This window comes from Schistocerca americana, chromosome 4 (assembly GCF_021461395.2).
Source record: "Schistocerca americana isolate TAMUIC-IGC-003095 chromosome 4, iqSchAmer2.1, whole genome shotgun sequence".
Classification (NCBI taxonomy): domain Eukaryota; kingdom Metazoa; phylum Arthropoda; class Insecta; order Orthoptera; family Acrididae; genus Schistocerca; species Schistocerca americana.
Window position 1 is genome coordinate 44,112,337 of NC_060122.1, and position 24,265 is coordinate 44,136,601.

Below are 24,265 nucleotides of genomic sequence, written 5' to 3' on the forward strand. Positions count from 1 at the left end.
CTTGATTTTCCACTCCCTGCAACCTTTAGAGTGGGCGAGAGCCAAACGCCATCTTGTCTCTAGGCTCAGGTCGCGTTTACCTTGACCTCAGCTCGCTCCCAAATGAGGTTACCCCAGCTTCGGTATACCGCTCGTGGTGTGTCGAACTTCGAAGTTAATTAATACGATCTTCATTTATTCAGATGGCTCTCAGACCGATGACGATGTCGGATGTTCTTTTATTGTTGGGGCATGCAGTTTCAAATACCGGCTCCATGGCCACTGTTTGGTCTTCACAGCTGAGCTATTTGTCCTCTATCAGGCTATTCTTACATCCGCCGCCACTGACATTCCGCTTATATCATCTGCTCCGATTCCCTGAGCGCCGTCCACAGCCTCAGTGATCCGTATCCGGTTCACCCTTTCGTGCACCTGATCCAACGCTCTCTTCAGCAGCTGGCGGATGACGTTTCTCTGGTTAGCTTTATGTGGGTTCCTGGTCATGTCGGTATCCCTGGGAACGAAGCTGCGGATGCCACGGCCAAGGCTGCGGTCCTCCAGCCTCGGACAGCTACTTGTTATGTCCCTTCATCCGATTTTAGCAGGGTCATTTGTCAGCGCATTTTATCGCTGTGGCATGCCGATTGGTCTACACTTACTGAAAACAAGCTTTGGGCCTTGAAATCTCTCCCCACGGCTTGGACGACCTCTTCACGCCATTCTCAGCGGGAGAAGGTCGTTTTGGCCCGGTTACGGATTGGACACTGCCGGTTCAGCCACTGCCAGCTGCTGACGGCTTCGCGGACGCCGTTCTGCCCATGTGGGCAATTGCTGACGGTGCGCCACATTTTAACGTCTGTCCGAATTTTAATACACTGCGCATTGATCTTGGCCTGCCATGTACTCTGGAAGAAATTTTAGCGGATGACCCAGGAGCAGCTTCTCGCGTTCTTCGTTTTATCCACTTGACAAACCTGTCTAAGGACATTTGATTATGCTGTGCTCTTTTAATCCCTTGCCTGTTAATGTTCCCTTTATAGTGTTGTCCTTTTTAGTTGCTGTTTTAACATTGTGCCTCGCAGTGCATTCATAATTTAGTCTGGGCGCTAATGACCACTGTAGTTGTGCGCCCTAAAACTACAAAAAAAAAAAAAAAAAAATACTTCATGCTACCTGCACCTTCCCCAGTGATAGTGAACTCTTCACCGCCTTGGCTTCGTGAAGCGGCCTATGTTAACCTTGGCATTTATACGCTTGGTAAGGACACTACTCCAGCGTCAGTTTCACGACCTTCGCATGGAACTTCGCGATAGTACCTTTGTATACACTGATTGCTCCCGGACTGATAGTGGTGTCAGGTGTGCCTTTGCATTGGCACCCGTGTCTTTTGATATCGGCTTCCAGCACACTGATCAGTGGTTACAGCTGAGCTCCTCGCCGTTTATCAGGCCACGGAGTACACTGTGTCCTCTGGTCACTCACTCAGCTCCTTTCAAAGTCTGCGTGCTGTACATCGCCCATCCCTTAGTGCAGCTGGTCCAGGAAACACACCACTTCCTCACTCTTCGTGGAGCCAGTGTGATGTTCCTGTGGGTTTCTGGGCACGTCCGTGTGCCAGGAAACGGGGCTGCAGACGCTGCCGCCAAGGCTGCAGTCCTCGTTCTTCAGTACCGCGGGTTCCTGTGTTCGTCCGATCTCTGTGTTGCCGTCCGTCAGGAGGTGGTGTCCCTTTGGTATCGCCAATGGCCATCTCTTCACGGGAATAAGCTCCGGTTTATTAAGCGTCTCCCAGTGGCTTCGACGACCTTCTCTCGGGCCTCCCGCCGGAAGGAGATCATTTTAACTAAGCTGCGTATCGTGCACTGCCGTTTTAGCCATGATCATTTGATAAGTGGCGCTACCCCACCACTATGTACGAATTGCGCCCGAGTTTGAACAGTGCGCCACTTCCTGACGGACTGGCCATTTTCAGCTTACGTTCCCGCTTGGGTTATCGGTCGTTTTAGCAAGTGACGCGCGGGCTGATGAACGCGTTTTACATTTTATCCGCCAAAGCAATATGCGGTAACATGTCCACCTTATACACTTACACAGACTAAAAGCTTAAGCATATGGAATCGAGACAAAATTGCGAAATAGTCCGCTTCTGAAATTTTTTCAAAGAAAATCTTACATGACCAGGTAGATTTTTACGCTGACTTGGAGAAAATGTCTGAGTAAACAACAGGTATGTAACGCTCATCTGTATTTTGTATGCAATAAAAAAGAACGTATCATCTCACTGTCTTTCACACCTACGAAATAAGGCTAATGCCTTATTTATAGAAAGCATTTCAATTAGCTAATGCAATTGCCACACACATTTCTGAAATTTTAGTTAGACCATTAACGTTCGATAAAACAATCCAAATAGGGGGGGGGGGGGGGCGAGAGGGAGAATGTTGTTCCTAATTTTTATATTTCAGACATACAAAAGGACGTTATATAATGAAATTAACAGCACTGCAGAATAAGATTAACAAGAAACATAGGGAGTTCACTTAGCGTGCATGCCGATTAGCAAAGCTGGGACATTAAGAAAGCAAAGTTGTCATCGGTAAGACCAAAATAAAGTTATCCAGAAAGTCCGTGCAAAATTAATACGGGTATCAGCTGAGCAAAATAATGTAAATGCCCACTGTGTCGTTTATACCAAATCACAATTAGAACAGGTGGTTGCCACCCATACGGGGTTCACAACTTTATGGTCAACACAGTAGCCAAATTGGATCTGACCTGTTATCAGAGAGATACAAAGTAATGATAAAAGCAAAACTGTTAGCGATAAATGATGTAGTTCAAGATAAACCGTAAGAAACAACACACTTCAATAAATAGTACGCGAGAAACATAGAAAACATCAATAAAGCAAATTAATATTGGCACATAAACATAGAGCACAATAAAAGGCATTAAAAAAACTGTTATCGAGGTGAATACAAGTAACAATGTTAAATGGTACTGGAGTCTCGTAATTGAAAGTTTCTTTGGACTATTACTACTTAGAGAAGAGTTCAATATAGGTCTGTAGCATAGCTGTGCACAGATCAAGGAATGCGAAACAATAACGTGAATGTCCTCTGTGCTCTGACTCAATACTTAAATACTTGATCGAAACGTTTGTTCTATGAAACACACTTTCATCAGTAGACATATATAACAACTCCCTGAAACATTGGTCTGTATATCGCACTATAAAAACACATCAAAAGGTTTAATTTTTGATTTTTGACACTTTGTATCATCAGTTTCGACTTGCATGGATGATATCCAAATCCCCAAATGCTAAAACTGAGAAAACGTCTATTAAGACATCAAAAAGTGCAAATATTTCCAATGGGTCTACTTCAGAACTTCCTAAAACGGTATCAACATGCACCATATCATACTTACGGGTGGCATTTTGTGAGCAGGTGTTCATACATTGTAAACTTAGAATAATACCGGAAATCAGGGAATTACATACAACAAAGTGTACATTTGGTTCCCTACTTTGCGCCCTAGATGCGCACGTCCTCTGTTACTTTCACTGGTCATAAGTAACTGCTTGAAATATCATTGCAATATTTATCATATTTTAGTGCGTTTACAGGTGAATATTGTCTTACACTGGATGTGCACATACAGTAGAAAGAGTAATGAAACAGAACTGAAATTAGTTGTATGCATATAATTTCTTGATTTCCGATTTTATATTTAGCCGACAATGTATTAACACCTGTTCACCACAGACCACTCGCAAGTGTAACCATATTCATGTTTACTTCTGAGCTTAGTGAAGTGGTGTAGACTTAAGGAAAATAATTATACTTCCTTAAAAGTTTAATATAAGCTTCTCTCTTCCCTACTGTAGCATCTGAAGTTGGCCACTCTAGGCTGAAACCGGTTGTTACTTTCATAGTGATTGTCAGAAATCAAAAATAAGCCTCAACAGTAAGTCGCTCCTCAAACGGATTTTTCCAAAACTGACACACGCAGTAGTTGAACTATCGTAAGACACAGTTGAGGGGTTTGTTGTTGCAAGCGTCAGCAGGGGTCGTACTTTGCACCTCTGGAGCGCTAATTCACTGCCTCAGTCGTCTCAGGCAACCATCTCGAAGTGGCCAATCCCGTCCCACACATTTCGTTGACCTGGTTCATGGCGGTAGTCACGGTTCAGTCCGTGCATAGCTTTGGCATCCTCCCAGCATGATGCGTTGACGCCGGCCGTTAGCCTTTTCCTTCGTAAGGATGGCACATAATTGCTCTTCTGGGGGTTCTGTCACCAGACATCGTGGGCTGGAAGTAAATCAGTGAAAGCCAAAGACGTCTCCATCTTCTGAAAGCCCACTTCAATCCGTACTGCAAGGGTCAGGATGTAAACCACGCAGCATCGTTCGGGGCAAATGCTGGCTTGTTTGACTATTCCTGCTAAGAAGTATCCGTTCCAGAAGACGCTGCATCATAATAAACAGCGAAATGAGACGAAAGATTTGTGCAAGTTCTGAAGCTCTAGGTGGGTTTGGGAGAGCAGTTAACTTCGCTCGTTTAAGTTCTTGGGGCTCGTTTCTAGTCTCCAGTAACGAGATGACGAAATTTGCTAACCACGTCTGAATACATTTTCCGGACTTTGACTCTGGGAGTAGGTCAACAGCCAGGAGCTTGACTAGGTTTGTCTCCATTATTGACGCTGCAGTCTCTCCATGGGTGATGTCACAAAAATATTTAGTGTCGTACATGGCCGCTGCTGTTCTATCTTGGAACTCCTATTTAATAAGTGTTGCTGTCTCTCGGTAATACGCTTCTTCAGATGTTTGGCAACGTGCAAAGCAATTCTGTCAAGTGTTAGAAAATGTTCTCATGTAATACCTGGCTCTAGCTCCTAATTTTTGAAGGCGGCTTTTTAGAACTGCTGGATACTTAGAAATGGATGGAGACTACACAGACTATAAATTTCACCCTTCATGCAGTATCCACGCTGTGCGTCAGTTCATCAGATAATTGTAACCGCAGCTTCGAAAACCATTGTGGTGATCGTCAAATTTCTCGCGCCTGCCTAGAATATCTTTCCCGATATTCTCAGGACATGCGCTCATTAGTCGGTGTGGTAACTGCTCATACAAAAGTCTTGCAGATACCGGCAGACAGTAGAATCCAGTCCAGGTATTTATCAAAGACGTTCCAATCAGCTTTTTTGGTTCAATCTGGACTTAGGAATTACGGTTATATGGGGTTGGTGCACAAGCTAATGGCGTTTTTGTTCCGCATGTTGGTATTTCGGTTGCTAAAGAATTGATGGGTTACTTTTATTTGTAGTTCACTGTTCCCATGGGTTTCCAGACTGGTATTTTGTCATGGGAGGAAGTGGAGCTGTGGAGCTAGAAAATGCAGTGCCACATGGACAAATAGACGTTTCGTACATATTGTTCTGTTTGAGTTCAGTAGGGGAGTGACGGCAGCGGAGGCAGCCAGAAACATGACCGCTGTGTGTGGAGACAATGCCACTGGACAAAACACGACAAAATGTTTCCTAGTTAAAAGGAGGACCGTTTCGTCATTAGTGAAACTCTCCAGGTTCAGGAAGGCCTTTGGGGACTTAAAATCTTTCGCACATTAATCCACAAATGATCCACGTCAGTGTATTGGAGGAATCTTAAATGTGATGAACTGTGATCATTCCACCATCCTGAGACATTAGCACGCAATGAGAAAGATTAAAAATGGGTTGTATAGGTACTGCAAGCTCTAAGCCAAAATCAGGGGGTGATCATATGTGCATCTGTATGCTCACATTTTCTCGTGAACGACACCGAAGATTCTTACCCTGTATCGTTAGTGGTAACGGAAATGGTCTCTTTATGCTAACATGAGAAAGAGATGGATGGTCGAGCCCAAACAAAGAAGCAACTCCGCTTACAAGGACATGCGCGCTTCCACAAAAGATAATTTATTTATCTGGTAGAACAGGAACGATATGGTGTGCTACGAATTGCTTCCCCGAGGTCTCACCGTCACTGATACTTGTCAAAAACTGAGACGTCTTGCAGACGCAATCCAACGACGACGACGACGACGACGTAGACTGCCTTAAGTGATGATACTCCACGATAACGCCCGCACACATGGTTAGACTGAAACGCTGTTCAATGACTTAGCAGCGCAATTTCTTTATACTCAATTTATTCGCTTGATCTTGCACTCCCAGATCGTTCAGATTTTCCGCTCTGTCAAACTGCCTCCAAGAAATTTCCTTTCGTGAGACTTATTTGCCTCAAAACCACGTTATTCGTACAGCTGCGAATCAAAAAGTTACACCGAGCGTTGGTAAATAAATTTAAATAGCCAAGGATGATATATTACGAATGTCTAAATTGCTGTGTGTGTTCTCTTTAATAAAGTTACACAAAAATGCTACAAACTTAAACAGCAACCTAATAAATGAAATACTTTTTGCTGATTTGTTCTAAAGTGAGATAGAATTAAGAGGAAAATCTGAAAACATTTTGAGTTCCAGCGACCAAGCTATGGTTTCCATCGGCAGTGATAAAACGTAAGTCAGGCTACAAATCATTTTTCCAAGCTGCTGAAGTGAAGGAATCGGAATCTTCAGAACTGAAAGTAAAATGGATGTTATTTTCATCTGTTTAGTTTACTATGGCTACCTCGTAATGATGAGTTATTCTACAGTAAAGGAAAAATTGCAGCGACAAGGAAGGGCTGTTAGAGATAAACAAAAGCTCGTAGTCGTGTATCCACATTACGGTCTTTCAAAAGAAACAAAATTCCACCCTTAACTACGTACCCTCAGACTCAGTTGAAATATTAAGTTATGGCTTGTTCCGTTGTGTTGGGGCTAGTTGCCGCATTACAGGCCAAATACCTCTGAGTCTACCATATACAATATGAATACATATGAATCGATGGCCGAAGGTTCCTATTACTCAGCAGTTGCGAATTTTGAGTGTAACATAGAAATTTATAAGTGAAAGGTTGCAATTAAACCAAATCTACAGTACTATTTTAACGACTTCAAATGAGTACGATAACAGAAGTACCTTGAAGAATGCCGTTTATTACTGCAAAACGACTTTTGGTGTCGATGGTCCAGCAATTAAATAAAATATTACTGGAATAACAGGGAAACAATAGATTCCTACTTCACGTAATCAGTTATGAACATAGCTCGCAAGATATTCACTATTGAACGCATACTACGTCTTCACTGCAGAAGCCACCGAAATCTCACAAGTGCCCAAGTTGGCTCTACGAAATATTTTTATCTTCCGCGACCACTCGCAAAATGCTCCTCACTCTCCAAGTGTTTCCAGCACTGCCCTGTCCAGTACTCCGTGTCCTGTGCGGCCCTATGCTCCTGCCCCACCTCCATACACTCTCTCCACTGACTTCGGTAGTCGCCTACCGTAGTAACGAGTGCTGTGATTGACTAGAGCGCTTCCGCTGTGTCTCAAAGCCAACGCACACTCAAACATATTGAAACGCTTACAAAATACTGGATTTCCATTTAAATAACTTAAAAATAAATAAATATTCCTGTGGCTCGCCCATAAACACTCAAACACACATAATGAAATACATAAATAAATCAAACAAATTCGTATGAAAGGAATAGAACAAAAGGAGTCCAGTAGCCTAATGTCTCTATGCTTTCTAAAACACAGTAAATATTTGACCAATTCATTCATGAATAGTATATATCGGATATAAACAGAGACCTAGATGGATAAATATATTCACAAGCATGCTTCTACCGTTTTGCGTGCAACAGTGTCCACAGCTCATGGCCTCGTGGTCGCGTTCTCACTTCTCGAGCACAGGGTCCTGGTTTCGATTCCCGGCAGGGTCAGGGATTTTCACCTGCCTGGAGATGACTGGGTGTTTGTGTTGTTATTTCATCATCATCCATGGAAGTGGCGAGATCGGACTGAGAAAAGGCTGGGAATTTGTATGGGCGCTGATAACCGCGAAGTTGAGCGCCGCACAAACCAGTCATTGTGTAACGCGATAAATAGTAATCGGCCGCTTTGACCTCAATAACTCGTGTACTATTCGTGTTACATGCCTGTAATTCATACCAATTTATGTTTACACCAATATCTTTCTGAACACATGTCGGTCGAAAAATTCGGGCGAACGGTTTAGATTTTGGAAATTCGTTGCTGGCTGTTACTTGTACACTTTAGTCAAATACTAAACTGTAAAGTAATAAAGATGATTACACCATCAGAATCGTCGTGCAAATAATGGTAATGTACATGTTTCTTTTTCAGGTATCATGATTCCTCTGGCTATTATTAATTTCTACATCAACTGTGAAATGTCTGCAATTATCGATTCACAAAGTCCACCATCTTTGGCAATCCCAGTATACAAATCTCCTTAGACACAAAACCCACTCCTTGGCACTGCGTCAGCATGGAGTTCCCAGCCACGCGGTCGGACCGGACCACGCAGTGTGGCTACCCCTCTTGCTCTGGCCAATGTTCGGCACCCCGCAGCTGCTGACGAGCTCCGGCTTGCCGAGTGGCCCATGCGGCCATGCCAACTCCGAACTTTGAATATTTTCGGGGCGCCACAACTCGCCCATTGCTTTACAACATCTGAAACATACCTGTTCAGGTATCGCTCTATTCGCGTAACAGCCACTAGTAGCTCCATTGTAAGGATACAAATCAGGTTAGCTTCAACGGTCGTTAACTTTGGTTACTTTAGAGGATGGATGCGATACGCCGACGTTAGTAGAGAATGCCTTTCAGGCGATAAAGACACACTGAGTTCGAGGGAACACATGCAGTAGGGTTACAAGAAAATGGATATTACTTTTGCGAGATTGCAGAAAAACTTAGAAGGAATGAGGCCACTGTCCGTGAATGCTGGTAGGTGGTCATGGGATGTATGGTCACAATACCACGCTTCGGACGACCATGTTGCGCTGCCGAGAAGAAAGACCATCGTGTTCGACGTACAGCTTTGCTGCATGGTAGTGCATGTGCTGCAGCAGTTGCAGCAGCTGATGGTACCACAGTGACATGAGGAGCTGGTCCAAGTTGATTGCTTAAAGAGCTGAGCCAGACGCCTTGTAGCGTGTGTTCCACTCATACCAAAGCCTGCAACTTCAGTGGTGTCAAGGGAGAGCTCATGAGAGGGCAGGGTGGACGTCAATTACGTTCCCTGATGAAATGTTTCTACCCTGGTGCCAGCGATGGCCGTGGTGGTTGAGAGGTCAGCTGAGAGCCGGCGACCAGCCTGTCTGTGTGCTAGACACGCTGGACCCAAACCTGCAGTTTTCGTCTAGGGTGACATTTCGTATGACAGCAGGACGACTGCCGTGACTGCCTCCCCCCCCCCCCCTCCCCCCCCGCACCCTGACACCAGATTTGTACATTCGTCTGAAGTTTCTACCTGCTGACCGCCATTCACGAACAGCATTATAGAGGGTGATTTCAAACAGGACAATGCTGGGCGACATGCCGCTGTTGTAACCCAACATGCTCTATAGAGTATAGATACATTGCCTTTTCCTGGGCGATCACCATATGCCTTCTACTGATTAAATACTGGACATCATCCGAAGGCTGCTAGTCACCCACAACCTTCCCTGTATTAAGTTCAACAGGCGTGGAACTCCGTCCTACACACTGGCATTAGACACGTGTGAAACACAATGCATGCACGTTTGCATGCTTAGATTCAGCATTCTGGCAGTTACACGGGTTGTTAATATAACAACAGCATTTCACATTTGCAATGGCTTGTTTCGCGCTGACGTCAACCTGTGATTCTGCAATGTTAGTCACTTAAATACGTCACCTAGACAAATGCATTACTGTAGTTTTTGGTATTGGGTTTCTTTTACGTCAGTGTGTATGTCCATTGCGTCTGGTGCAGGATGTTACTGTTTCAAGAACGTGGATTGGCAAGAGAGAACATGGCGGTTTGTAGATATTACGTGTGGTCAATTCTCCAGTTCCGATTCAGAGTTGATGAATGTTGTTTATGGAATCGGATAGCAAGTCAGCATTCACGGTTTTACTCTGGATACGTGACTGCTCCGTAGACGTGGTGATACGTTGCACTGACGATATATCACAGTATTTAGGACAAGAATGTAGACGATGGTGTTAAACAGGACAATTGTAAAATTTGGTATTTGGTTCTGGTAATGCTCTCAATGTTCAGTTGACATATTTTAATATGATCCCACTTTTGCAGATGGTTGACCCTGGAAAAGATCTTCTGATGTGCTGAGTCATTTCTCTTCTGATTGGTGTCCTTACCTTAAAATACAGTCGCTGTGCACAGTGATTCCTTATGGAATCAGTTGGTTACTTCTCATATATCTGAAGAGATTCTCTAGCAGTGAGACCCGTTGCTTTCTTAGCAGCACCCAAGCATCCGTAGGGCATGTATAGGTTGTCAACTATGGATGTGAAGATACATCGATCCCTGAAATACTTACATACAGATACAGCTCAAAATTTAACAACTGACAGTTACCTTCGGTAAGCTATCTACTCCAGTGTTGCTCACAAGAATGGAATGAGTCATTTAAGAGAAACTGGTGTGCATTTGATGTGAACAGATTTAATATGCATGCATTTTGAACGCTAATGGGAAGAAGTCAGTAAAATTCTACAGCAGCATACTTAACGTCTCTCTACAGCAGGGACAGATTACTTTACAAAAATTATTCTATTTTTGTCTCACACGGAACTAGTCGAGTCCAAAGAGTATGGAGACCGTTACGACAGATGAAATGTTTAGAGAACCGTGCAACTGAACTCGGGCTCGTTTACTACCTACTTTTCACGTGGCTCATCTGTAAAGGGGGTTGGTAGTAAACGGTAGCATTTGCGCCCCTATTATTGAGTCTGATATTGGCTGGCTTTTGAAGAGCAGTGAATTGAACTATACTCGTTCAGATTGAAACTTATTTATTCAAAAGAAACACTTTAACGTTGTGGCCATGCATTTTTAAGTCCACATATAATAATCGGTGCAATTCGTACACTGTTTGTCTCACACCCACACACTTTCACTTTGTTCCTTCGCATACCCTGGCGTCCATGCTTGCACTCGCGGCACTTTGCCGCTCCCAACTCGCCACCACAACGGCCAACGACTAAAGGCCACGATTTTCCCGCTCACATCCACAGTCCTGAGTCGGGTCACATGACACCACAGTAGTCAAAATAATCGCTAAACGTGGCCACAATTCGTTTACAATATTTTATAATATTTAAATACTTAAATCTAAATACATTACGTAATTTTACAAATTATCACCACACATATATAATTCGTTGCAATTATAGGAAAACCAAAACACTATCCAACGGAACTACAACGTCCATCAAAACACAAAACAAGTATTTTCCGGTCTATTTTGCCCAGCGTATTATCTCTGCTGCTGTGCTTTAAATTTTAAATTACTTGAAAGAGTGCCATATTATCCCCTGTTACCTTACATACTTGAAAGAGTTCCATATTATCCCCAGTTACCTTACATACCCCCACTTCATGGAGACATTACCTTAGTAACGGCAACATGAAGTAGCACCAGATGGAGTGAACCCATATTACACTCCTGGAAATTGAAATAAGAACACCGTGAATTCATTGTCCCAGGAAGGGGAAACTTTATTGACACATTTCTGGGGTCAGATACATCACATGATCACACTGACAGAACCACAGGCACATAGACACAGGCAACACAGCATGCACAATGTCGGCTCTAGTACAGTGTATATCCACCTTTCGCAGCAATGCAGGCTGCTATTCTCCCATGGAGACGATCGTAGAGATGCTGGATGTAGTCCTGTGGAACGGCTTGCCATGCCATTTCCACCTGGCGCCTCAGTTGGACCAGCGTTCGTGCTGGACGTGCAGACCGCGTGAGACGACGCTTCATCCAGTCCCAAACATGCTCAATGGGGGACAGATCCGAAGATCTTGCTGGCCAGGGTAGTTGACTTACACCTTCTAGAGCACGTTGGGTGGCACGGGATACATGCGGACGTACATTGTCCTCTTGGAACAGCAAGTTCCCTTGCCGGTCTAGGAATGGTAGAACGATGGGTTCGATGACGGTTTGGATGTACCGTGCACTATTCAGTGTCCCCTCGACGATCACCAGTGGTGTACGGCCAGTGTAGGAGATCGCTCCCCACACCATGATGCCGGGTGTTGGCCCTGTGTGCCTCGGTCGTACGCAGTCCTGATTGTGGCGCTCACCTGCACGGCGCCAAACACGCATACGACCCTCATTGGCACCAAGGCAGAAGCGACTCTCATCGCTGAAGACGACACGTCTCCATTCGTCCCTCCATTCACGCCTGTCGCGACACCACTGGAGGCGGGCTACATGATGTTGGGGCGTGAGCGAAAGATGACCTAACGGTGTGCGGGACCGTAGCCCAGCTTCATGGAGACGGTTGCGAATGGTCCTCGCCGATACCCCAGGAGCAACAGTGTCCCTAATTTGCTGGGAAGTGGCGGTGCGGTCCCCTACGGCACTGCGTAGGATCCTACGGTCTTGGCGTGCATCCGTGCGTCGCTGCGGTCCGGTCCCAGGTCGACGGGCACGTGCACCTTCCGCCGACCACTGGCGACAACATCGATGTACTGTGGAGACCTCACGCCCAACGTGTTGAGCAATTCGGCGGTACGTCCACCCGGCCTCCCGCATGCCCACTATACGCCCTCGCTCAAAGTCCGTCAACTGCACATACGGTTCAAGTCCACACTGTCGCAGCATGCTACCAGTGTTAAAGACTGCGATGGAGCTCCGTATGCCACGGCAAACTGGCTGACACTGACGGCGGCGGTGCACAAATGCTGCGCAGCTAGCGCCATTCGACGGTCAACACCGCGGTTCCTGGTGTGTCCGCTGTGCCGTGCGTGTGATCATTGCTTGTACAGCCCTCTCGCGGTGTCCGGAGCAAGTATGGTGGGTCTGACACACCGGTGTCAATGTGTTCTTTTTTCCATTTCCAGGAGTGTACTTTATTTATTAAACATTTTATTTATAACTATAATGGCACCAAAACATGTATAACAGTGTTATGGTGGTGAGTTAATCAGTGTAAGTACTGTCATTAGAAAACATATATACATAATCCAACAATGTATCCAACTCAAATATACAATTAGATAGTATCCTATTGAGTCTGATGGGGCAGGCAAAATAAATGCCCATGTTAGTCTAAATGTAGGTTGCACACTCACTGCACATTACCACTTCCACTTTTTGCACAGTTGTTTCTGTAAGTTGTACGAAGTTGTTGTAACCAGATCCTTGTTATCACAGGTTTATGCATTGGAATACAGTCTTTCCAAACTTGTCAGCCAGCAGCACTGTGCTTCCTCTCATTAGCCAAGCAATCATATCAAAATTTGATCAAATTCTCATAAATCTTGCCTAGACATGCAGACCCACATTGCCCAGGAATCAGGCTATCCAAATCCTCCCTGGAACATCCTATTTTCACTGATCAGTTCTTATTGAGGTTTGTACAAATGACAAACATGCACACAAATCAAACACAAACATGGCATAGTTAAATATATTCTATTTCACCCTTCAAATGTTCCCAGATCAGGACCTCCGACACTTCTACCCCCCTCCCCCCCCCCCTCCCGCACCAAGAGAATTTATTCCCAGATGCTGATTCTTATTTTTTTTAAGCATCACTGTACATAAATACACTCAATATTTTTTTTATGAATTCCTATATAAATTTTCACATAATATTTGGCAATATCTTGAAACCCATTCTTTTATGACATTTCCATGGCTATCTAGATTCAATCATAAATGGCAAACAAACTCACCAAGGTCAAACTTTTACAAGCATCCACTTAGCCATTAGTGTTCTTTCCCTCACTTCCCTCATCAACATCTTATAATAAGCAAGTTAACTATTTCCCATATGCCTTTACAATTTGCATATTTAGTGACTGCCCTATATGACTGTCCCAGCAACAATCCCACCCCCACGCACCAGTATCAACTCCAGGTGCCACAGATACATTAGAAATTTTAATAAAATCTCAACTATTTTTTTTAACAAACTATTTGCAGATTTCCTCCCTCGTATATTCTCCACACATTTATACAGAAATAGACTATATGTACAGTAGGTTTCAGTTCCCTTATGACTTTCAACAAGGCTTCTATCACACCCACACCAGTTGTGCAAATCCATTGGACAACAGATTCCCTTATTGCAAATACATACAGTATAATGAAGTTTGTTGACCACCAACAATAGCATCGCAACATACACAGTAACACAAATAATACTCCAATTATAAATACACGTATACATAGCCCCCAATAATTTTTTTTAACTCGACAATAGTGTACATGGGAATCTCACTTCCTTAACCTTTATTCTTTTACCACATATTTTTTCAACTCCGTTACATTTCTCAGTCCAAATGGCTTTTTGGACACTGCATATACCAACCTATATGCATTAGGGTGTGGACAACCCGTTATCCCAAAGGGTCCATGGTATAATTCAAATAACTTTTTGATTTCACCATCAATGTCACTGGATTTTGTTTTGTTCCTCACCAGGACCTTATCTCCCTCCTTGAACTTTGTTGTCTTATACCTTTCTCCATGCCTCCTCTGTCTCTCATGTCCTTTCTTTAACATTTGCTGTCTGGCCATCTGCATCTTCTCTTGACTTGTCAAGTCTTGAGATGGAGGAAAATCTATGTGTTCTGCTATAAGATTGTCTGGCTTGATATCTTTCATGAGCTCATAGGGTGATAATCCTGTTGCACAACTCTTCACTGTGTTCATAAGATCCTCAAACACAGTTATACATTCTGCTCAAGTACTATGCTTTTTACATAGCCTACCCAGCCTACCCTGGGTAGGCTATGTCCTACATAGCCTACCCAGCTCCCTCATATTACCCTCAGCAGGGTTTCCCGCAGGGTGATACACTGAAATCCTTATATGCTTCATCCCAGATCTTTGCATAAACTTCCCCCACACACTAGATACAAATTGTGCTCCATTATCAGACAGAACATTCTCTGGTTTTATAACATTCGCAAAGTAATCTTTCTCTAGCTTGTTAATTATATTCTGGCTAGTGGCCTTTTTCAGTGGATACAGCCTTACAAACTTTGAGAATACATCAACAGCTAAAAGAACATACTTTACACCCCCTCGACCTGTTGGCAGCCTCCCAAATAAATCAATAACCAGCAGTTCACCATTTCTTTTAGGAACAATATTCTGCATCTCTCCTTGTACTGCAGTAGTATTATACTTCACTTTTTGACTTTTGTCACAAGAAGCCAACTGTCTCTTTACTCTCCTGGCCATGTTGTTAAAACTAACATAGTCCTGCAGTATTTCCAAACATTTTTGAGCCCCATAATGCCCATGGATAAGGTGGATGAAATTTATTAATTTTTCCACATGCTCATCTGGAAAACATACCTTCCACTCCTCTTTGTCCAAATTTCTTCGTCTAAATAAAATACCCTTATAAATTCTATAATATTTAGCTATTTTTTGATGTTCTTTACTTCCAAAGTTTGTTTTGATAAACTTCAAGGTTTGGTCCCCATTCTGAAGTCTCCTCATGTCCTTACAGATGGATCTGATTTCCTTCTCTCCACCCACTCCTTTCATATACAATATCTGTAGTTCTTTCTTGTCTCCATTCGCTTCATGTTCTTCTCCAATGAAATGTAATCTTGATAAGGCATCAGCCACATTGTTGTCTGTGCCCTTAATATATCTTATCTCATAGTTAAACTGCTGCAAAAACATGGCCCATCTCATGAGTATATTATTTAACTGCTTACATTCTTGCAAATAGTTCAGAGCCTTATGGTCTGTGTAAACAATCACTTTCCTACCTTCCACATATATCTTGAACTTCTGAAATCCAAAAACTATGGCTAAAAGTTCCTTCTCTGAGATACCATACATTAATTCGTGTTTGGACTGCATTCTGGTTTCAAAAGTGATTGCCCTGTGCTTGGTCTTCCCATCTACTACCCTCTCCTGAAAAAGCACTGCCCCTATCCCATAATCTGAGCTGTCTGCCCCAATACAGAATGGCAAAGACAAATCTGGATAGAACAAAATTTTGCTGTTTTTTAAGCTATTCTTGATGGCTTTAAATTCCCGGTCACACTCAGATGTCTAGCGCCAGGTTACACTTTTCTTTAATAGTCTACATAAGTTAGGTGAATTCAGGCTTTAATCACTTATGTACCTCCTATAGAATGAACATAGTCCTATAAATGATTTCAATTGTTTCCTGTTCGTTGGCACCTTGCAGTCAACAATAGCCTTGTTTTTCTCTTTATTGGGCAGAATGCCATCAGGAGTTAACTGATGGCCGAGAAATAGTAATGTTGTTTGAAAAAATTCACACTTACTTAACTTAAGGGTCATCCCGCCTTTAGATATAGCCTTGAATACATCCTCCAACAGCTGACAGTGCTCTTGCCAATTGCTACTCGTAATCAAAATGTCATCTACGTACACTGTCAATTTTCTCATTAGTTCATCACCCAACACATGACTTAAAGCCCTTACAAAAACTGCTACAGATGTTGATAAACCAAATGGCACAACTGTAAACATATAAGTCCTGCCCTCAAATAAGAAAGCAGTGTACTTTCAGCTCTCTTCAGCCAATTGCACCTGCCAGAACCCTGAAGTCAAATCAACACTTGACAGAATTTTAACATTATACAATTTTTGCAACAGCTCATCCATGTTCTCTGGCTGATCATTTTCTTTGACTATTATTTTATTTAGCTTTCTTGCATCCAATACTATCCTTATAGAACCACCCCTCTTTTTCACCACTACTATTGGATTACAATACTCACTCCTCCCCATTGCCAGTATGCCCCACTTCAACATCATCTGTATCCTTGCCCTTACAGCCTCTCTATTAGCTATTGATATAGGATAAAGTTTGGCCCTTATCACTTCAAGTGTTAATACCCTCAAAACATAACTGAAATCTACGACTTTTCCAGGTCTGTCAGAGAACACATGCTTATGCTTACACAATAAACCTGTAACCTGCACCTTTTGTTCCTCATTTAAATGTCCCATTTCATTTACTTTGTCATGTATCTGCTGTTCAGTGCACATCTCATCACCTACCTCTTCTATCCTTTGTAAATGAGTAATTGTCTCACCTCCTTTTAATTCCCCTTTAAATTTTATTCTTCGTCTATTTCCACCAGCATCAAATTCTACCACTCTGTCCTTTACAAAAATGCTACAGTCATACTAGTACAAGAAGTCCATACCCAAAATTACATTAAATGCCAAACCCTTCACCACAAAGCAACTAATATCAAAACAATACTCATTACTATTAAATTTCAGTAATACTTCCCTGCTGATGGGCTTGCTACATGTTCCAGTTGCTGTCTTAATTTTGACTCCTGTAACTGGTAATTCTATTAATCCTAAACCTTTAATTTTCTGCCAGAAAGATTCAGAGATTGCAGATAAACTTGAGCCAGAGTCTAATAATGCTCCTCCCACACTGATATCAATTATTGGCTGTATCACCTCTATTTCTACTCTGTTCAGCCCTGATTCCTGTAATAAATCTCTTTCTACTTCACTCCTGCTTTCCTCTTGCATAATGCAAATATCTGTAGGTCTTTCTCCAAAACATACATCAGTATCCCCTTCAAACAGATCCTTAATAGCAAACTCAACATTCCCTTCTTCACTTAATTCTTCCATTTTTCTGGCAATTTTAAATTTTATTTTGCTCCATTCTTCAGGCATCAAAGCTTTATGTAATTTTGCATAGGACACCCAATCACTCAAATCATAATCAGCCTCCTCCTTTCCTAACCATCCACAATTAACATCTTTGAGGCTTGCATCATCAGTTAAGAAAACATAGGTTTCAATTTTATCTTCTGGGCAACCGACAGCAACATTCTCCATATCATTACGCATTTCCATATCCACAATGAAGTCATTATCGCTACCACAGTTAACACCTGCACCCACAAGCACAGTAACCTTATCAGTAGGTAATTTACCAGCATTTTCCACATTGTCAAATACACCACTCATATTAGCCTTTACATCACACTGAATAACCCTCTCCTCACCTTTTCCACAATTCTCCATACTATTTCCAATAGACATCTCTACCCATTCATCACACCCACTATTACTGTGAACATTGCCCCTTAATTCCATATCCACTTCTGTTCCCCCTTTTGATGAAACTACCTCTGTCTCTGATCTTTCAATGAATTTTGCTGCACACAAACCAATATTGTCTCCTCTGCTTGTAATTTCTCTTCCCTTTTAAACATGTCATCAATGTAAAACTCACACTGTTCATTGCTGATATTAGCCTTGTTCCCTTTTTTCCTCTTATACCTTTTATCTATATTTCTATAATTGTTAAGCCCCCCCCCCCCATAGATTTTCATTTCCTAAGACAGCATCCATTTGACATATCCCAATTTCCCTATTTTCCTTGCTGACTTTATTACTCCTCCCATCATGTCCTTGTCTGGCCCTGTTCACATAATTACCAGCCCCCCTGCGGACCTTAAGTGAGGCATCAATTAGTTTTTTGATTGCCTACCCTGTCCATTTGCATCCTGCATTCCTACTCTCATACCTTCTCTATCACTCCTCATCTGATCAAAATTGTCTCTTCTCCCTCCAAAATTTCTGTTATACCTTTGTGGCTTGCTTCTACAATCTCTATCCTGATTATTCTGATCACTTCTATCTTCTCTCCACCTCTTATGGTTATTACTGTATTCATAATTAACTGTTTCCCCTTTGATGATACCTTCCACTCTCCCTTTGTTCCATGTATTTAGGTTTGTAACACAATGCCCTGTCCATATTATCCACAAAATTAAGAAATTCTTCCACTGAATCTGTTGCACTGTGAATCAAATCCCATTGCAAATGCTCTGGTAATCTTCTCTTTAGTGTAGATATTTCTGTTAATACGCCCAGTGGCCTATCCAGATGATTTAATTTATTCAGTTCTCTAACACAGAACTCTCTCATACTTTCCTTTCCACTCTTGTAACTGGATCCATTCAAAAAATCGTTTTGCAATCTTAATTGTTGTGCTTGGCCCCAGTATTTGTTCAAGAACAGGTTTTCAAAGGTTTTAAAATCACAAAATTTATCATCATTTTGGTTTGCCTATGTTTGAGCTCCCCCTTCCAACTGCCTCTTATCATATTTAATTTTTGCCTGCTCACTCATCTCTGTCACAAAGTTATCCTTACACGCAGCTAGAAAGTCAACTGCATGATATTTATTATCCCCATTAAAAGGTTTTGACTGAAATACATGCCCCAGAGGATATCCCAACAATAAATTTCCATTCCCTGCTGCCACAGTATTAACTGTTTCCCACAAGACATTTATTTGCCCTTTTAATTCCTTCTTATTGTCAGTGATTCCCTTATGGCAATCCAGCACTCCTATCTTAATGGATTCAATGTCTGCCTCTGTTTGTCTTTGAAATAATGTGCATTTCTGTTCCAGTACCTGAATCTGCCCCACAAGATTACTTTGCACAGTGTCCACCTTGGCTACTAGGCCTCTTTCAACCTCATCAAATCTCTCGATAATTCCCTCAACAATTTTAACTGTGTTTTCAACTGTATCTGTAATTTGAGTGAATATGAGATCTAGCTGATCAAACTTTTCACTCACTGTCTTTATTTTATCACTAAGCCTTAATTCCATATCCCCTATTTTCGAATCCATTTCCCCAAGTATTGCAGTTTTATATTCCCTATTTTCGAGTCTATTTCTCCTAATTTACTAGTAAGTTTTACAAAAAATGTGCTGAGGTCACTTCCTGGTATCCAGCCTATTTCTTTTGGCATGCTAGGGCTACTACAGGTACTCCTAACATCCACTGATTCGCCTTCACTTTGAGATTCACGCGTCTCAGCGGCCATGGCTAATGAAAGGACACAATTTTGCAATGTAGCTGCTGGCTGTACTTATCTTTTATATCCTCGTGTGACGCGACGTCTGCAGTGAGCTCCGCAGCACAGCTATGCAATGAATCGTAATCGGCGGCGTGGACACACAGCAAACTCAATCAGGAGCGAGAACACGTTGTGTAGGCCCCTGGCTGCATGTAGTCGTGTTGGTCGGTGGCACGGACGACGGCGTTGATCGTCGGCAGCACGTGGATACAGCTTCGACTGCTTTACCCGTAGCAACACATGGACGTGGCACGGACGACGGTTTCTTGTCGCGGCAGCACGTGTAGCGGCACGGACGACTGTTTTACCCGCGGCAACACGTGGACACGGCAAGCACGGCGGTTTTACCCGTGGCAACACGTGGACACGGCAAGCACGGCGGTTTTACCCGTGGCAACACGTGGACACGGCAAGCACGGTGGTTTTACCCGTGGCAACACGTGGACACGGCAAGCACGGCGGTTTTACCCGTGGCAACACGTGGACACGGCAAGCACGGCGGTTTTACCCGTGGCAACACGTGGACACGGCAAGCACGGTGGTTTTACCCGTGGCAACACGTGGACACGGCAAGCACGGTGGTTTTACCCGTGGCAACACGTGGACACGGCAAGCACGGTGGTTTTACCCGTGGCAACACGTGGACACGGCAAGCACGGCTGTTTTACCCGCGGCAACACGTGGACACGGCAAGCACGGCGGTTTTACCCGTGGCAACACGTGGACACGGCAAGCACGGCGGTTTTACCCGTGGCAACACGTGGACACGGCAAGCACGGCTGTTTTACCCGCGGCAACACGTGGACACGGCAAGCACGGCGGTTTTACCCGTGGCAACACGTGGACACGGCAAGCACGGCGGTTTTACCCGTGGCAACACGTGGACACGGCAAGCACGGTGGTTTTACCCGTGGCAACACGTGGACACGGCAAGCACGGCGGTTTTACCCGTGGCAACACGTGGACACGGCAAGCACGGCGGTTTTACCCGTGGCAACACGTGGACACGGCAAGCACGGCGGTTTTACCCGTGGCAACACGTGGACACGGCAAGCACGGTGGTTTTACCCGTGGCAACACGTGGACACGGCAAGCACGGTGGTTTTACCCGTGGCAACATGTGGACACGGCAAGCACGGTGGTTTTACCCGTGGCAACACGTGGACACGGCAAGCACGGCGGTTTTACCCGTGGCAACACGTGGACACGGCAAGCACGGTGGTTTTACCCGTGGCAACACGTGGACACGGCAAGCACGGTGGTGTTACCCGTGGCAACACGTGGACACGGCAAGCACGGCGGTTTTACCCGTGGCAACACGTGGACACGGCAAGCACGGTGGTTTTACCCGTGGCAACACGTGGACACGGCAAGCACGGTGGTTTTACCCGTGGCAACACGTGGACACGGCAAGCACGGTGGTTTTACCCGTGGCAACACGTGGACACGGCAAGCACGGTGGTTTTACCCGTGGCAACACGTGGACACGGCAAGCACGGCGGTTTTACCCGTGGCAACACGTGGACACGGCAAGCACGGCGGTTTTACCCGTGGCAACACGTGGACACGGCAAGCACGGTGGTTTTACCCGTGGCAACACGTGGACACGGCAAGCACGGCGGTTTTACCCGTGGCAACACGTGGACACGGCAAGCACGGTGGTTTTACCCGCGGCAACACGTGGACACGGCAAGCACGGCGGTTTTACCCGTGGCAACACGTGGACACGGCAAGCACGGTGGTTTTACCCGTGGCAACACGTGGACACGGCAAGCACGGCGGTTTTACCCGCGGCAACACGTGGACACGGCAAGCACGGCGGTTTTACCCGTGGCAACACGTGGACACGGCAAGCACGGCGGTTTTACCCGTGGCAACACGTGGACACGGCAAGCACGGCGGTTTTACCCGTGGCAACACGTGGACACGGCAAGCACGGTGGTTTTACCCGTGGCAACACGTGGACACGGCAAGCACGGTGGTTTTACCCGTGGCAACACGTGGACACGGCAAGCACGGTGGTTTTACCCGCGGCAACACGTGGACACGGCAAGCACGGCGGTTTTACACGTGGCAACATGTGGACACGGCAAGCACGGCGGTCTTACCCGCGGCAACACGTGGACACGGCAAGCACGGCGGTTTTACCCGCGGCAACACGTGGACACGGCAAGCACGGCGGTTTTACCCGCGGCAACACGTGGACACGGCAAGCACGGTGGTTTTACCCGTGGCAACACGTGGACACGGCAAGCACGGTGGTTTTACTCGCGGCAACACGTGGACACGGCAAGCACGGTGGTTTTACCCGTGGCAACACGTGGACACGGCAAGCACGGCGGTTTTACCCGCGGCAACACGTGGACACGGCAAGCACGGCGGTTTTACCCGTGGCAACACGTGGACACGGCAAGCACGGCGGTTTTACCCGTGGCAACACGTGGACACGGCAAGCACGGCGGTTTTACCCGTGGCAACACGTGGACACGGCAAGCACGGTGGTTTTACCCGTGGCAACACGTGGACACGGCAAGCACGGTGGTTTTACCCGTGGCAACACGTGGACACGGCAAGCACGGTGGTTTTACCCGCGGCAACACGTGGACACGGCAAGCACGGCGGTTTTACACGTGGCAACACGTGGACACGGCAAGCACGGCGGTTTTACCCGCGGCAACACGTGGACACGGCAAGCACGGCGGTTTTACCCGCGGCAACACGTGGACACGGCAAGCACGGCGGTTTTACCCGTGGCAACACGTGGACACGGCAAGCACGGTGGTTTTACCCGTGGCAACACGTGGACACGGCAAGCACGGCGGTTTTACCCGTGGCAACACGTGGACACGGCAAGCACGGTGGTTTTACCCGTGGCAACACGTGGACACGGCAAGCACGGTGGTGTTACCCGTGGCAACACGTGGACACGGCAAGCACGGCGGTTTTACCCGTGGCAACACGTGGACACGGCAAGCACGGTGGTTTTACCCGTGGCAACACGTGGACACGGCAAGCACGGTGGTTTTACCCGTGGCAACACGTGGACACGGCAAGCACGGTGGTTTTACCCGCGGCAACACGTGGACACGGCAAGCACGGCGGTTTTACACGTGGCAACACGTGGACACGGCAAGCACGGCGGTTTTACCCGCGGCAACACGTGGACACGGCAAGCACGGCGGTTTTACCCGCGGCAACACGTGGACACGGCAAGCACGGCGGTTTTACCCGTGGCAACACGTGGACACGGCAAGCACGGTGGTTTTACCCGTGGCAACACGTGGACACGGCAAGCACGGCGGTTTTACCCGCGGCAACACGTGGTCGACTCATCAGACTGTGTAACTGACTGCTTCACAATCGTGGTGGCCTTATATCGGCGTAACCACGGGGCAGCGCGTATCTTGTCCAGCACAAACACTCCGGTACTGCGAATGCACCGATTTAGCTCAGAGGCCCCACACTGACTGTTCAAAAGCCTAACATCAGACGGACATCCGATTCCGAAATACTATAGAATATGGAAGAGAGTCCTATCCCGGACGAGCCCCCAATTGCAACTGAACTCGGGCTCGTTTACTACCTACTTTTCACGTGGCTCATCTGTAAAGGGGGTTGGTAGTAAACGGTTGCATTTGCACCCCTATTATTGAGTCTGATATTGGCTGGCTTTTGAAGAGCAGTGAATTGAACTATACACGTTCAGATTGAAACTTATTTATTCAAAAGAAACACTTTAACGTTGTGGCCATGCATTTTTAAGTCCACATATAATAATCGGTGCAATTCGTACACTGTTTGTCTCACACCCACACACTTTCACTTTGTTCCTTCGCATACCCTGGCGTCCATGCTTGCACTCGCGGCACTTTGCTCTCCCAACTCGCCACCACAACGGCCAACGACAAAAGACCACGATTTTCCCGCTCATATCCACAGTCCTGAGTCGGGTCACATGACACCACAGTAGTCAAAATAATCGCTAAACATGGCCACAATTCGTTTACAATATTTTATAATATTTAAATACTTAAATCTAAATACATTATGTAATTTTACAAATTATCACCACACTTATATAATTCGTTGCAATTAAAAGAAAACCAAAACACTATCCAACGGAACTACAACGTCCATCAAAACACAAAACAAGTATTTTCCGGTCTATTTTGCCCAGCATATTATCTCTGCTGCTGTGCTTTAAATTTTAAATTACTTGAAAGGGTGCCATATTATC